Consider the following 12,589-nt stretch of genomic DNA (forward strand, 5'->3'; position numbering starts at 1 on the left):
ACCAAACTACACTTGACCCTTCTGTTGAGTTTGTAAAGTTCAGTCAACATTTTTTTCAACTTTCACATTCCTCTGCCCTCTTTGGGATTTGACTGGAGGTAGAGGAACCAAAATACTCTGAGGAATGCTGTCTTGCAGTATGCCTGACCCTGCTGAAACCAGTTTTTCCGATTCTGGTTAACTCTTGCCATTTCCAGGCCAAAGAAGCACTTGGGCAAGGTTCAAACAGGCATCCGGGCCAGGAGCTCTTATTCACAGGTGATCAGTCAAAAACATCTCTGATGACTTGGGTGGCACCAGTCCAGTTTGTGCTGACAGAAGATTATGGCCCAGCACTCTCCATTGCTTGTCTACACCACGTAGCTGAATGTTCACGTTGCATATTAACCACACGATCACAGTGCTCTTGGCACTGCCATCAGAGATGAGCTAACGGGGCCCGGGAACTTCACGGGCTAATCCAGAACTAGACCAAAAACCTTTAGGTACACTCAGGTCTGACCTCAGAACACAGAGGGCCACCACGTGCTTCAGGACTCTTTACAGAGCTGTGTGGATTTTCCAGTCCAATTTTCATGTGTTTTTCTCTCTTACGGTCAAATAATCAATTTATCAAAACCTGAGCTTTTGCTAGGATGGGATTATTTTTTTCTTTCTGGCTCCTTGGTTCATGAAAGATGCTGGGATCTGTGCTTCACGTTCACATTTTGTGGGGAGGGAAAATGTTGGACTTCCAAAGGCTGTCATAGGATGAAATGAATGGTTCCTGCCAACTTCTCTGCCTCTGTCTGAGCCTTCCTGGTGGCCAGGCGGTGTTGTTGCAGCCCCTCAGTAGATGGGGCACCTGATGGCCCAGCCTCCAGGAAAACACCTAGGCTTTCCGGGAGTCCATTGCTAAACTGCTGTGCTACTTAATTAACTTTCTGCTTGCCTTTTTTTTCTTCCTTGCTCTTTTATCAGTCAGGCAGTCCTATGGCAGTATGCTGGGAGCTGATACAAGTGCTCTTCCACAAAGACCTACCACAGAGCATAAATGGGGACTTGTGGGCTATCTTCCCTATAAGATAGGGGAGCTATCTTCCACCCCTGTTTTGCTACCATAAGCTCATGCAGATGCTGCTGTTCTCTGTGTCTTGCTCTGAGAACCTCCTGAGCCTTGGATGGGGCGAGGGAGGTCTGAGGACATCAGGGCCACCCCAGGGCATGAGTGGCACATGTCCTCACAGCAGCTGAGCAATAAAACCTTACGTGGGAGATAATGAACCTTTTGCAGATAATTAACAACAGCAGTCGGTGACATTTCAGCCAGACAGGATGGCTTGAGTGGCTCCCACTGCCTAGCCCTGCCATCAAGCAGATCAGGCCTTCCTTGCTCTGCAAGGAAATTAACTGGGGGCAGACGGAGAAGGGGAGCTGGAAAGTCCTGTGTTTAACTTCTGCTAAGGAAAGATCATTCAATCCACTGAAAAAAAGTATGAAAAGAAGAGGAAAAAAAAAAAAAAGAAAAGCAACCAAGAATAGTCATTTCTCCAGCTTCCCAAACAGGTGTTCACATGATGCTGCAGCTCTTCTCAGAAGCGTGCTCCCTGAAGGATGGGAACGCGGAGACAGGAGGGCGGTCTGGTTTCGGGAAAGTTATTGCCTCATTGCGCAGGCGAGGCAAGGGTTCAGGGGCTTGAGCCCTGAACTTGATGGCCCCTCACGTGCACGTCAGAAGTCTTCATCCAGCCTCCAGCCCTCCCCACCGCAGCAGTGTAAGAACAAACCACCCACTGTCTAGTAAAAGATAGTTAAAAAAAAAAAAAAAAAAATCATGTAAGGATTATGCTAACATCTTGTGGTCTGAAGGAGTAAAGGGAGGGCTCGCTGATACTGTTTTCATGGTGAGGTGTGTGCACCCGTATGGCTGCAGTGTACAGCAGGATCCTCGCTTTCCCTAGCAAGAGATGAAACGTGAATTATGGAATATGAAAGCAACAATGCCTCCACTGGTACTGAGAGAACACCACGTGTAACAGTTCTGCTCCAGTCCCTCGGGAAGCTGCTTTGCTTCCTTGCTGCTGTTTCCTACTTCTCAGGGGAGACAGGGAGGTCCCAAAATGACCTTTTCCCTGTGAGCAGCAGCCACGCCACCTCCACCAGGTTCTGAAACCAGATTGAAATGGTGCAATGCCTGGTCGCACTCACATGAAATTCCTCGTTTGGGCCTTACCAGCTTGTTCCTGTCTTTCTGAAGGGAAATCATGATGGAGCAGGGTTGGTTACTTGACTCACTGCACTCTTCCCTCTCTCCCCTCACAGCAGCCCAGGCTGCTTCTCAGCACCTCCATGATAGCCTTGGTGCCAGCGAGCAGCAGGAGGGAGTTCATCTCCATGAGCAGGGGCTTGGAATTAGACAATTATTAAGCTCTCCTCCAACCCAAACCATCCTACGATTCTGTGACCTCCAAGCCACGCTGGCTGAGAGCTGGAGGGCAGCGCCTTCCTGGCAGCAGATAGCATCCATGCTCAGCACCCCACCAGATCAGTGACCCAAAGCAATGCTCTCTCTCCGCTCTGGTACCTCTGCCCAGCTGATGGGTTAGTTTAGCTGGTAAAGAATTACTTAAAGAATTATTAAAGTTAACATTACTAACATGGAGAAATAAAGACCTAGCATACCAAAATACAACTGGTGCCCAGTTGCCTCTTTATCTGGCTGTGTTTTATTTGCACAAGCTGAAGAACTTCATGGTGCCAGGAGGAATGTGATAGAAGCTCTTTGTCTCATAAATTATTTTCGCCCAGTCTTCCCCGGGGAGGTAGGGCCTGAGAGCAGGAGCTGGCAGTGTGGGTTCTGCTCCCAGCTTTGGCACTGACCTGCTGCATGACCTTGGACAACTCACTTCACCTCCCCTGAGCTTCTGTTTCCCCTCCTCTCCTTTGTCTGCCTTGTTTATTTGGACTGTCAACTCCTAGAGAAAGGAATTCAGCCTCCCTGGCTGCTTGCGGCTTGCAGAGCACGACGGGAGCCCAACCGGCCTCGCTCCTGGGAGGCACTGCAGTAAAAAATTCATCACGGTGACTGAAAACTAGCATTTAATAAACAACTGCACGTGAGCTTTTAATTATTGAGTGGCATCCACGGATTAGCAAGGCATCTCCAGCACTATGCAGCTCGGGGGGCGGCAGCAGCGGCTCCTTCCCCTTGCCATGGCCGTTCACAAGGCCGTGGCCCTCAGCCCCATGGGCACCACCATCTGCATGGTGGGAGGAGTGGGAAGCATCTGCCGGGGAAAGGAGAGCTTGTTGGAGGTATCGGAGGAGGCTCCTCACAGAGTCCTCCCCCTCCTGAACATCTGGACAGATAACAGCTCCTTGCAGAAGGACGCGCGGAGCAGGGGAGGCCTCCTGGGATGGACAGGGGCCTCCTCAGGTGTGAGAGGCCAAGCAGGCCATGCGGCCCCTGTCCCCTGCAGGTCGGGTGGGGGCGGATGAAACCAAGCCCACCAAAACCCTACGGGGCTGACACTCCATGGGTGAAGCCAGGAGAGCCTTGCTCCCCACACATTGCCTCTTCCAGGCTTTGAAAGCCAAGTAACCACGTGGATGGGATAAAAGGCTTGCCATTGTCTCGGAGGCTCTGTAGGTGGCTCCATGCTGGCTTCTCCCCTCTGTGAGTCCCCCCAGCGCTGTCCCTTGGACAAGATGGTGATGCAGTGAGGGCACCAGGATGCAGGAACATATTACACATCAGCCCCAGTGATATGGTGGGGTCTGGTGGGAGCAGCACCAGTCCTCCCCACCCCAGCAAAGCACACACAGGCTTCTTCGTTCTTCCCATGCACCAGGTGGCACAAAGCAGGCACAGACACTGAAAGGACTAGCCAAGAGAAGAGACTGCACCTGACCTTAATTACCTTCTTCCCACCCTAATAGGAGATTAGGAGAGTCAAGAGAGGGATGAACAGAGGTGGAAGAGCAACGAGGAGTGACGAGTCCCAGTGCATTGCCATCGAGGGTTCTTAGGGGTCTGTCTTTTGCCATCAGATCCAGCTTGCTGCACACCACACAAAGCAGGTAAAGGGCAGTGGCTGAGTATTCAAAATAAATGCAATGAAGTAAGAGAAAAAAACTGTTTTTCAAAGCTCACAGGTTGCTGTTAAGCAGCTGCTCCTTTCCATGGCATGCGCTGGTGCTCAGAGACCACTGCAGACAGGCAGTTGCCAGGGTCTGAAGGGCGAAATTCCTGCGTCTCAGTCTCCAAATTCCTCAAATAAGTCCCTCCAATTTTTATGTTTTCATAAAGACATGGCCTGCTGCCGGGTGACCTGGAAGAGGCATCGCAGTGCTTTGTCAGCACACTCGCCTCACTGCAGAAGCTAGGGACCAAATTGTCTTATTAATCATTTAGAAAGTGGGGAGGGGAAAAGAAAAATAAAAATAAAAAGCATGGTTCTAGCTAATTGTAAGGGGGAAAAATGAGGTCAGAGTTCATTTTTCTCTCCGCTGCCGCTTCACAGTTCACTGGCTGACGAGGAAAGGAAGATAACAAGAGACGGGAGATAGTTCAGGGAACAGCCTCCCTCTCCCAAGGAGAAGTGGGGGAGTTCAGGTTTCTGACACGGATGGAGAGGCGGCCGCAGGGCTTGGTGGAGGGGATGCTGCCAGCTGCTCCAGGAGGGAATAGGGTGTTTTTTGGCACCAGCACGTGCAGAGTGTGGGGGAACTGTCTCATTTGGTACCGCCCCTCATACATATTGACATGGGTGCTCCTTGCAGCTGAGCTGGGAGTTCGCGTGCAGAATTTCTATCAGATGCATTCAATGCAAGCTCAGCCTCAGTGGTTATCCTCTCTTTTTCTTTTCTTTTTTTTTTTTTTTTCTGGTTAAGCATCTGTATGAAAATATAGATTCAAGGGGAGAGGAGAATCCCGATGCTGTAACACAGGGGTGATGGTGGGGAGAAGCTTGCCAGCCCACCCTTCCCTCCCTCCATCCCCTATGGTCACTCCTGCTACGAGCGGTGAGGGCTGAAGTAAGCGAGACCTCCTCAGGAGCGTGAGATCCAGCACCATTCATTTTATGGGGCCCTCCTGTGAGAGCAAGGGATTTGTTACCCTGACTCCTGCTGGGGAAAGGCTCCCACAGCCAGAATGTGAAACACAATACAGCACGGGCTCTGACATTCAAGCTGGGTTATTTGAGGAGAGTTCGTTACACGGGGCCGACGCAGCACAATCCCAGCAGTAATTATACGGGCTTGCACCATTCTGACTGGTTAAATGCTAACTCTAGCCTGAAATTACCGAGCTGCGGAGCAAAGTGACTGCGCCGTGGCTGGGTTTAGGGGTGTGGAGGGAAGGAAGGGGGTCAGGAAAAGGAATTGCAACCGGATAATGCTTGCTTAGTGAAGGTCCCTGCATGTAGGACATGTGCTAGGATAGCCTTAGTAGGTTTGCTTCCGCAAGTATGAGGAGCGGACTATGGCAGGTGGCTTGGGACCTTCTTCGGCAGTGGCACTCGTAGTAATTGCGGCGCTAAGACTAGTGTTAAGCTTTCTGCTAAGGAAAATGAAGTGATAGATGATCAACACAACGTGCACCAAAATCATTAGGATTGTCTTCACAGGGCAGGAGAGTTTCAAGGGGATGTAAGCAGACAGTGCTAGTGAAGTGTCACAGGAATAACGTCTGGATTGCTACAGCCAAATAGGGCTGTTGGGATTCACACGGACAGCTCGCTGGCACTCAGTGGTGTCCTTACCAAGCCTAAAACTCCTGGCTGCAGGTGAGTACTGGTTTTGAAAAGGCATCTCCACTTCTACTAAGGCAGACTCTCTCAGACAGGGAAGCAATTCTCACTCTTGGACTGTGGAGAGTCTCTGGGTGGCACCTGAATTTCTTCTGTGATGTTTTTAGTAGCACATTGGAAAATGAGGATATGCACATTGAACACCAAGCACAGCTGTTCAGAAGGAGCAGGAGCCTTTTGTAGAGCATCTTCCACCTGAAAGGTGCAGGGGCATCTCAGCAGACACACAGGTAGCCTGCAGAGCCAAAATGCTTCTGAGGAAGTAAGGAGCTGAGCTGACTCCTGAACTTGCTCCCTGACTGGTTGTGCACAGGTGTTGACCAACACCTCAGGAAAGCTCTGGTGAAAGGGAAGTGGAAAGTCCCATGTACAGCTCTCATCACTTCTACAACTTGTGATTTCCCAGCACGTGCCTCCATCTTCCTGCAACTTTGCTTTTCTTCTCTTCACCCTCAATCAGGAATGAAATAAGATGGAAAAAAGGGAAGGAGATGCGGTCAAAGCATAGACCTGAAGGCTCACTGAGAACGTTTGACGTGAGGCTCTGCCTGTGGTGAGATCAAGGCAATGTGCTTGAATAGAGCAGGGATTACAGGCTCCTTGTACCTGCTCTGGATGCCAGCAGTTATTCAGCAGGCTGTACTATGAAGGTTAAGCTGGGTGACCAGAAGAGCCTGGGGGTCTGTGTCTGTACCACCCCTCATGCCATTTGGCCTCAGGACTGCTGTCTGGAACGTGTTGCCAAAAGGTGGGCTCAAAACCAAGGTCTTGAATGGCTTTTTCTTCCTCAGCTGAGCATGTGCAGAGCAGGCAGAGGTCAGAGGGGGCATGTGAGGTGTCAGTATCTCCCATGAGAGACCAGCCCCTCTCCCATCAGCTTTGCAGTGCTGGGGGCTGAGCAGGTAACAGGCAGGTGGGTCATTTTGGCCAGACACCAGTTAAATATGGATGACCCCCAGCACAGCCAATTACACCAGGCTCCAAAACACAAAATACCTTCCAAACCATCCCGAAACAGCAAGGCTCACAAGAAGGAACAGTGTGTAACTATTTGCGATGCAAGGGCTGAGCAGCACATTATTCACATCTCCAAAGACCACTTCCCCCAGGCCTTCTGGACAGACAGCCCATCCCCATCCTTCCCAATCTTTTTTTTTTTTTTTTTTTTTTTGTGTTCCCATAATGCAGGATAATTCCCAATTGCTTTTGCCATGCAAGTAACAACATGTCACTTTTTTTTTCTCCCCTTCTTCCCCCCCTCCCCTTTTTTTTTCTCTGGCTGGGAAATCAATAAGGACCTTTCTGCATTTAGACATGAAGGAAGAGAAGGAAAACAGTCTTGTTTTCGATAAGACAGGGTCTCTTCCTCCGTTGCTCAACCGCCCATTTGCACAAGGCTTTCTGGCCCCGCCGTATCGCGTTTCCCTGGAGAGTTACCATCGACATGGGGAGGCGAGGCAGTCTTGGAAGGTAGCCTGAGGATAACAGGCGTTATAAAGAGGAATTTTTTTCCCTGCTGTTTTTGTTTGTTTTACCACAGAGGCTCAGAGGAGCTGGCCAAGAGCCTCACACAGCAGGTGCTGCCTGGGAATGCAAGGGGAGCAAAATTCCTACTAAATGGAAGCATTATTTGACACCACCGCCTTTCGCAATCTTTTTCTTTTGTTTCAGACAAACTCCAAGGCCTCCTGGGCTTTGTGGTCAAAGCTGCGTTGGACTCTTCTGCAGGGGAGGAAAGGGAAGTAGTAAGGGTGTCCCCAAACACGCCAAAGACTTGGGTGACAGAGACCGAGCCTTCTGGAAACAATACTGCTGGGTTCCCACAGAAGTAGCAAGAGGGCCAAGAAAAAAAATAAAATCCCTTTTGGCTCCCTCGCAGCAGTTTTTTATCCATTTTTTAAAAATTATTATTTTTTGAAGAAGAGGTTGAGCCTGCACACCCACACCAGAATGCTTTCGACATTTGGAGACCTCTGAGCCTAGATCCACAGCAGTGGGTCGCAGTTCTTCTTGGCTATTCCTCCCCCATGGCTGTTGCAAGACTGGAAGAGAAAGCAAGCATGGCCTGGGGGAAGCAGACAAATTCCTCCCTTCACCAGAGGCTTCCCCTGTGGCTGAAACCCTCAGCTCTTCTCTTTCACTTTTGTACACCGGCTCCCCGCCTGTAAAACTGGTAGGAGCCATGTGGGGATCGTATATTAACAGCATGGGACGTGCAACTGTTTCATAAGTGGTGGATCTGCAGAAATAGCCAGCAAGAAGGAGGTCAGAATTTTCCAGAAATGACAGGCTTTGCCCTGGACTTCAAGTCCTGTCCGGTTTCACAGGCAGGCTGCCTCTGTCCAAGTGCTCTCCTCCCACCAGCAAAGGCAGGGGCTCAGGCAAAGCCTGGTTTTTCATAGCCTTGGGTTTGGGTACCCTCAGTTCATGGCATGAACCTACAGCAGAGCCTGGAGACAGCTCATTTCAGGAAGCGTGTGAGCATGAAATGAAAGCCACGAGTGCTACAGCACCACGGCTAGGTGCTACCTGTGTTTTTGCCTGCCAGTGCACACCTGCTGCATCCCTCGCCCAAGCAGCAGCTGCAAACTGTTTCCACCGCCTCTGCTTTCAGGCTGATAGGTCTTTCTGCAAGGATACAGTGAGGAGATTATTGCAGCCCTGAGCCTGGCTCTCCAAATGAGAACATCTGGATGTAAGCACCCCATACAGCCGGCTCGCCTAGGCCAGGTGATGCAGAGCTGTGGATGCTTCCCGGGCTGGCCTCTTAGCGGGGAGCCCAACAGCATCAGCCAGGAGATGCCAACTCAGGTCCTTCCTTTGTCCTCAGAGGCTTGAAGCCACACCTTCTGTTCCTTGGGAGAAAGAAGGGGATTTGAACAGAGGAACCCAATGCAAGTTTGTCAGTGAAATTCTGCAGCACAAGGGTGCTCTCTTGTACATAAGCATAAGCTCCTTGTGGGGGAAGGACTCAAAAGTCCCTCCCTCGCTATCTCAGACTGGCCACTTTTCCTTTCCATCTTGAGGAAATCCCATTAGAAGTCAGCCTGTGGACGTCTGTTACGTGGGGAACCCCAGGGGCTTCCCCTCCAGCTCTGATTGCCACCGGTGTGTGTACAAAATAAGCCTGGCAATGCCAAATCCTCCTGGGTGCATCTGCCCCGCATCACCTATTCACATCACTCTTCTTGGCACTGCTTGCCATCCGTGAATACAGAAAGAGGCAGTCATGAAAAAGCATCTGCCTGTGAATGGAGATGGGAGGAATAGGTGGGTGGCTGCCTATCTAGCCACTCTTTGCAAAGCTAACATAGTAAGTTTTCCTAGTGAACTTGGAGTGATTATCTGCATGTCAAAAGGCCAGTGATAAATACACATGCTTCAGATGTTAACACCTGGTCTAGCTCAAAAGCATCCTTTATCGGAGGTGGTAGAAACCTGTGCCTTGAGGTGGTGGTTACTGGCAGAGGCACGCAGTCATGGCATGTATTCAGGGACAAATGGAGGAAATTTTTTCTTGGATTTCATATACTGTAAAAGATGGAGAAATCAATGTGAGAGAAATGTTTGCTTCTTCCCAGCTCTGCTGCTGTTGTTTATTAAGTGCATTAAAAATAACGAATCCCAACAGATTCCAATAGATGGAGAGGAGAAAGTTCAGAAAAATGAAATTGAAACAAGCCTCTTTCAGAAGGCCATTAATGTAGCATTAAAATGTCTGCCTGGCCTGTTCAGAAAGAAGGAAGGATAACACTGGGGAAAAAAAAAAAAAAAAAAAAAAAAAAAAAAGCTTCTGGTGTAAATTGTCAATGGTGAGAAAAGTCTGTCCTTCACACATAGCCAGAGGGACAAACGGTGACAATGATCAAGCTCTTTTGGATCAGGAGTCCCAGAGAATGGTATAGCTGCTGAAAACCAGAAAAGATGCAGAATAAGATTGCACAACTAATTTCAAAGTTGGCATACATGTCTTCTTGGTGTGAGACACAGATCTAGCTCCATCTGCATGTCAGAACGGGATGGGGAGAGAGTAATGCCATACAGTGCGCGTGTACAGAGGGATGGGTGAGCCCTTTGGCAAGGCGAGTCACTACCCTTGTTTCAGCAAGAAATGTCAGTTTGTGTTTCACATCAGCAAATTCAATCAGCAAGTTCAATTTCTGTTCATTTTTAAAATGAAAGTATTCTGAAAAATATTTTTTTAAATATTCCAAGTTCTCACACCAACATTTTCTTAAGGGTAAATTTCTGTTTTCTAATATAGAGTGAATGTTCTCTGTGTTATTTAAGAAGAAATAATAACACAAACACTGGTACAATAAAACAGAATAAAATAAAACGAAAGAAAATGAAGTGAAATGGAATAAAATAAAATAAAATAAAATAAAATAAAATAAAATAAAATAAAATAAAATAAAATAAAATAAAATAAAATAAAATAAAATAAAATAAAATATGATAGCAAAAACTAGTTGACTAAAGTTGATTAACAAATACTCGTGACAGATTGACCTTTTGTCCAGATGACAGGCAAAAACTCTGCGAAGTTTGAGGACTGTAGCTTGCCAGGCAATGCTGATCAGTTATAAAGGGGGAGAAGATGAAGAACTGACTGCTAGATGGGAAGCCAAACAAAAATGCATTAGAAACAAGGCACATTTAATTTCTTTGAGCTTCTAAATCAAGTAAGGTGGTGAGTCTCCAGCTTTTGATATGTTCATATCCCCTTATCTCGGTATGTCCGGAGCTGGATATTTTTCTGGAAGATGGAGCAAAACTACTGGGCTCAGTACTGGGCTAACTGGCTGCAATTGAATGGCTTTGAAATATAGGAAGTCATACCAGATGTTCTCATGGTTCCTTCTGGCCTTAAACTCTGTGAATCTATGAATGAGTTTCTGAATCTGTGAAATCCCAGATCCTAAGAATACAAACATATGAGTGGAGTTATATTTCTGGCCTCCAGATCAGAAGAAAGATATTGAATGTGCATTGTTGCGATAAATCAAAGAAGCAGCTGAATCTGAGCTGTAATAAAAGTTGACTGCAGATCTTTGTGCAGAAATTGGTCATATGTCATGTGAGGACAAGGTTCAGAGAAGTGATTTCTCAACATCTGCAATGACTGCTTTTTGGAACAGCCCCGTCCAAGCTCCACTGTGGTGGAGATCCTCCTCCGGACTCGGTCCTAAATGCCACACAGGAGCTCATTTGACAAGTGACAATCAATGAGGCACTGAGCGCTGCTGACCACAGTGTAATTGAGATGGGCATCCCTGCCATGAAAACCAGTAGTGAGACATCCAAGCGGAGAGAAAGGGTTTTTGTTTTGCTGGGCTCGTTTCAAGGGAAGCTCATCAAAACTGAGGAAATTGAAATCCGTAGTCAGCAAGAAACCGAGCCATGGTCTGGGCATGGTCACACCAAGCATCTTTCCAACTGCTTTCCTCCTCTCTCCTTTCCCCCAAAAAAGGAAGAGCCACAACAACAACAACAACAACAACATGAATTATGACACTTTTGTATGGTTTAATAGCGTTTTTAAGTAATCTGATTTGTTTCAAGATGAAGTCTTGCCTGTGGCCCAGAACCGGATTCAGGCAACCATGAGTTTGAGGCTCACTACTCAAATGCATCTTTGCCAAGCTCTGAGCAGCTCATTTTCCAGACTTTCTCAGCCATGTCTCTGGCTGGAGAAGTCACTGAAGCAGGCAGGAGCCACCCAGGACACCATGAGATGATTTATAAGAGTGTTGGTTGGCCACCATGCAGCAAACCTCCCTTCTCCATGTATGAGGGTGCTGAAACCTGGTGTGGTGGGCACATCTAGACAGCTGCCTTAAAGCAAACCTGGAAATGGACACCTAATTCGAATGAAATCACCAGGAAAAAAAGCACACACCAACAAAACCCTCCAGGGAAGCACCCTCATTATATAACGCCGAGCTACACGCACCCTGCGGAGTGCTGTGTGCCGTTTGCAGAGGGGCCACTGATGCTCCGACGCCACCGCCAATGTCACGCAACGCTGCACGACAGAACGAGCACGGCAATGTCACCAAGCAGCACGTAATGCCCATGACAGTGGAACTAATGTAGAGGCGATTGCCTTTACATTATTCAACGCTTCCAATTGCTCTCGGTTTTAAGTGGCTATATGATGTAATAATATATAAATACTGTAATAGGGGGGTTATTTATAGCCATCCTCAGTGTCACCGCTGGAAGTATTAATGCGTTTTTCCCACGCTATGTTCATTGACTGCAGTAGAGCAACCCATTTTCAAGGGATTGTGTCAAAAGAGTGTTTAAGCCATTCCTCAGTTGCAGGAACAGGTGAATGGTTAATGTAGCAGGCAAAGTAATCACCTTGTAATATGGGAATCAAAAAAAAAAAAGAAAAAAGGTGAGGGTGATGAGAGGACATGCTTCAAATGGAAAAGGAGGGTTAGAGCATCTCAAAAGCCAGAAACAGCTTCCCAGCCTGGAGCCCAGAGGGCTCCCAGAGCAGCAGGAGCATGCGGCTCCCAAATCTCTGTTAATCCACAAGCGTTGAGGGGCAAACAATCAAACCCTGGGGCTGCATCAAACACAGGAGCAAACACGGGAGCAAAGACAGGTTTGGGTCTCACAAATCTGGAGTGATGCCATTTGCACTGTGGGAATTGCTCTGGATTTCTAATGGCATTGGCCTTAATTGAGCTGGCATTCCTGCATGATCCTATTCAACCCTTGGCTTTTCCCCTACGTGGGGAATGAGCTTTCCTTGCCTGTGAATCCACCAGCACATGTGGCAC

The 12,589-nt window shown here is 48.1% G+C and overlaps 1 long non-coding RNA gene across 2 annotated transcripts in view; it reads left to right on the top strand.

Moving 5' to 3' along the window:
* Nucleotides 1-12,589, top strand: part of LOC137857215 (uncharacterized) — a 183,194-nt gene that overhangs the window by 135,487 nt on the left and 35,118 nt on the right. Inside the window, exons 3-4 of one of the 2 annotated variants that reach the window (XR_011097012.1) lie at nucleotides 3,919-4,059; nucleotides 7,464-10,260. This is a non-coding gene — a long non-coding RNA (uncharacterized lncRNA). Of the gene's footprint in view, nucleotides 1-3,918; nucleotides 4,060-7,463; nucleotides 10,261-12,589 lie in introns of those variants that run through there. The other variant, XR_011097011.1, reaches the window with a different exon arrangement.

Source organism: Anas acuta, chromosome 5 (assembly GCF_963932015.1).
Source record: "Anas acuta chromosome 5, bAnaAcu1.1, whole genome shotgun sequence".
In the NCBI taxonomy this organism is placed as follows: Eukaryota; Metazoa; Chordata; class Aves; order Anseriformes; family Anatidae; genus Anas; species Anas acuta.